This window comes from Cheilinus undulatus, linkage group 10 (genome assembly GCF_018320785.1).
Source record: "Cheilinus undulatus linkage group 10, ASM1832078v1, whole genome shotgun sequence".
In the NCBI taxonomy this organism is placed as follows: Eukaryota; Metazoa; Chordata; class Actinopteri; order Labriformes; family Labridae; genus Cheilinus; species Cheilinus undulatus.
The window spans coordinates 23,277,179-23,281,336 of NC_054874.1; positions in this window are offsets into that span (position 1 = coordinate 23,277,179).

The window sequence follows — 4,158 nt, forward strand, 5'->3', positions numbered from 1 at the left end:
CTCCCACTTTTTATTTAAATGGTGTTTCCTGGAGAGGCAGCGGCGGCCCCTCCCACTCTGACAGCTCCTTCGTCCTGTCAGTATAGGCACATTTACCATTTCAACTGAGGCCCTATTTACTCAACTATTTGTAGACCCACCTGTTCACGTCAGCACTAAAGAGTTTGCCAATTCTAGTTCTCATTTGTGCTGCTGTAAGCTAGACTAACGTTTTCACTGAGACCAAAAAGGGTGTTTTTAATTGACGATCAATTCTTTCTTTTGATAAAGTGTTGCATGAAGGGTTTGTTCTGTTTATTGTTTTCCAGGTTCCTTGATGATGGAGAATGATAAATTTGTGGAAAAACGTTGACTAAGTTGATTTATTTTTAGTAAATACTTTTGTGCCTTCTCTTCCCATAGTTCAATGAAATTATTTTTCCAAAATCACGATTAAGGGCATGTTTATATTTTTTCATCAGGTATAAAACTTGTAACCTAAAATAAAAACCGTAAAGTTTATAATAAAAACGACACTGCTCATACTGTTTGAAAGCTGGGTTTCACTTGATCATGCATATTTTTTTATTTGGCTGATTAATATGCTTCAACAAGTATCAGTGTATTTTTTTTTTCTTTCTCTGTTGCTAGGCAACATTTAGTTCATTGAAAAGTACTTGACTCCCTTGAATGGGTGAGTAGTTAAACAATGAGCAACAAAGAGGGAAGTAAGAAATGAAGTGCATTCTTAAATGATTGCATCACGATGTTTTACTTTTTAGACACAAATATATTGATCCCCTGTTCAGCACCAGATTCAAGAATGATCCAAGGATTAATTGTTATAAAAACAGTGCCCTATTGGGAACTCCTTTTGAGGATATAACTGGATCAAAAGTACATGGTGCCCTTTTATGGACAAAACATGGTAAAGTGCCTTTTAGTTGTTTCCCTCAGTGGACAACTTGATAAATTCCCCTCTTAAATGTCCTTCTGGTGGACAGTATTTGATAAAGAAGTGATACAGTGTCATCAGGGTGTCTGTCCATAAACTGCTCTCTTGGGTGCCCCTTGGATAACAAAATGTGATAAAGTGCCACTCAGTGCTCTCTTGGGTGACTATTATTGGACAAAATGTGATACAGTGCCCCTTGGGTGCTCTTTTGGTGGATACATTGTGATTAGGTGCACCTGTGGTGCTTTCTTAATGGACAAAATGTGATAAAGTGCCCCTTAGGTGCTCTCTTAGTGGCCAAAACATGATAATGTGCCCCTTAAGTGCTTTCTTAGTGGACACTTGTGATAAAGTGCCCATTAGGCACTCTCTTAGTGGACAAAATGTGATACAGTGCCCCTCAGGTGCTCTCTTACTCGACTAAATATGGTAAATATAAACCAAAAATTATCCACACAGATTAGAATTCACAACATGCACACACACCCCGAAGGCAGGCAATGATATCTAACCTGCTTTTTAAAGTGTTTAATGTTGGAACCTCTCAGGTGTGCAGGCAGGTTTTTCTATTTACTCGTGGCATAAAAACTGAAAGCAGCCTCCCCTGTGTTGGAAATAATACGTGGAACAGTCATAAGATTGCTGCCTGTAGACCTGAGAGTCCTAACTGGTGTATAACTTATTAGCATGTTTCTAATATACTGAGGAGCACATCCAAATCAATCCTAGTTTGAACCGGAAGCCAGTAGAGGGATTTGAGGACAGGAGTGATGAGCTTTTTCGTTCTGGTCAGGACTCTAGCAGCAGCATTTTAAATAATCTGTAATCGCTGAACAGATGATTTTGGGAGGCCATTGAACAAACCATTACACTAGTCTAGTCTGCTTAAAATGAATGCCTGTACTATTTTTTCAGCATCTGATGCTGACAGAAGGTCTGTAATTTTTGAAATGCTTTTGAGATGGGAAAATGCAGATTTTGTGATTTGATTGATGTAGCTTTTGAAATTTAAATCACTGTCTGGTATTACTCCAAGATTCTTTGCTTCCTTCTTAGAGAATAAAGAGACTGAACTGAGATGAGAAGGGAGTTTAAGAGAGGATGTCCCTTCTGTGGACAAGCCTGATAAACTGCTTTCTTGGGTTTCCACTCAGCGAGCAAAATGCGATAAAGTTACCCTTAGCGGCTCCTTTAGTGGACAAAATGGGGTGAAGTGCCCTCTAGGGTGTCTTTTCAGTGGACTGACAACATATGATAAGCTGCTCGCTTGGATGTCCAGTGGAAAAATGATAAAGTGCTCTCTTTGGTGCCCTCTCAGTAACAAAATTTGATGTTTATATCATCACACGTGTATCTTTGTAAAGTAATTGTTAATTATACCTTGTATGTTGTAATGCAGACATGTAAAACCACATAATAGAAAACATACAATCTTACCCAGGGTTTCCAATTGCTTCATCATAAATGTGTGACAACTTTTTGTACTCTAGTGCCCCGTCACATACAGATGGTGCTTTTTTTTGTTGTTATGGCTCCTGAAACACCTTGAGTCTGCCACTGAAACTGGTTCAGGAACATGTTGCACATGATTCCATAATTTATAAGCAAACTTACCCAACAGCGTATTTTAAGTGAAATCCCTTCCTCAAACAAGCCCCAGAGCTAGGCTCTATTTAATTTATCTCTTGTTTTAAATCTTAGATGTGTACGTGTTCCTTAGAAAGGGAGGGGCGATTCACCTGAAGGAAATAAATTCCAAATGCTCCAACTGAAACATATTGTAATTTTGTTGTCAGTGACGGATGTTTCTGTGACTCTGTTTTTCCCAGGAAGTGGCTGAATAATTCCTGAAGGGCTTTTGATGAGCCATTCTCTGTGGCATGAAATAAAATAATAAAATAACTGATGGTCTAGTTCTGAAAGAAGAGCTGACCTTTTGGTCACAAAATCTGAGGTAGTAAAACTATAGGCAGCACGTTTATTGTCATCATGCCTCTAACAGGTTGCTCTTGTCATTTCTGGACTCTGTAGCTGTGGCCTGAGTGGTTCCATGGAAAAGTTTGTTTAGCAAGTTTTCGTCCACTCTAGAGTCCCCCAAAATGATTGCTTGGAAAGCAGTTATGCAAGTCGCAGGTATCAGTCTGATAGAAGCCAAGCAGATAGATTGCCTATCTACAGACAACCTAATCAGAGAAGAACTTCTGTTAGATTTGAAAAACATTTATTAATAAAGAAAAAAACGTTGATTTGACAAATCATTCCATAAACTGGCCCCTTATTTTGACTTCAGATCAATCATTCATTAAGTTTTTCATGCACTTAATTTGTTTTAAGAGGTTACCAAAGCAAAAGTCCACCCAAAACAGTTTGCCAACACTGACGTCATGCATTTACAGTAACTTTTAGCCTTATCACTTTGATTATGCTTTCTGCTTCCAGTTTAACCTGCACGAAGGTCTCTCTAGCTCAGATCTGACGCCAGGCAACTTTTGAAGCAATAATGAGTGGCAGAAACTCATTTATCTTGACAGGTTTATAAGGATTTATTGCATTCTAACTATACTTGTATTTTACTGGACAGATACTAAGAGAGATTAAATTCTTGCTCTAATCATACATAAACTACAGTTACATAATTTATATAAACAGCATTTAAACTATTTAGTAGAGGAGCTTTGGGCGGCATGTCTAGTTTATGAAACCGGTACTTGTAGAAAACTATTTTACTGCTAAATTACTTTTTGGTTGTTTTGGGGTCTTCATAAAAACTGTAAATAGAGAAAATTAAAGCCTCTCAAAAGGGACAGTTTCAGCCTTTCACATGTTTGTCTGGAAAGCAGGATCAGAATGTCACCAAATTTAGTGTGGATGTTTAGAGACTTTTTTTCCATAATGAAGCACAGTTTTTGTCAGTATCCCAAGTGTTTTATTTAGTTTGCTCATTCCCACACTAACAGTGTAGTAAAAACTGAAAACTAAAACAAAAATTTAAGTATGTATAAAGAGGCTTCTTTATTTAAAAATAAGAACACTGATCCTTAAGACATATTACCATGTGTGAAAAAAGAGATGCCATTGAGTTTGGCCTTGACTGCTAAGTAACACATCAGTGTTAACTTTGGCAATCTTACTTTTAGGCTTTAGAGTAACTTTTAGTTTTAGTCACATTTTAGTCATCTTTAACCTCTTAAGTTTTAGTCAACCTTTGGTTGATGAAAACTCAA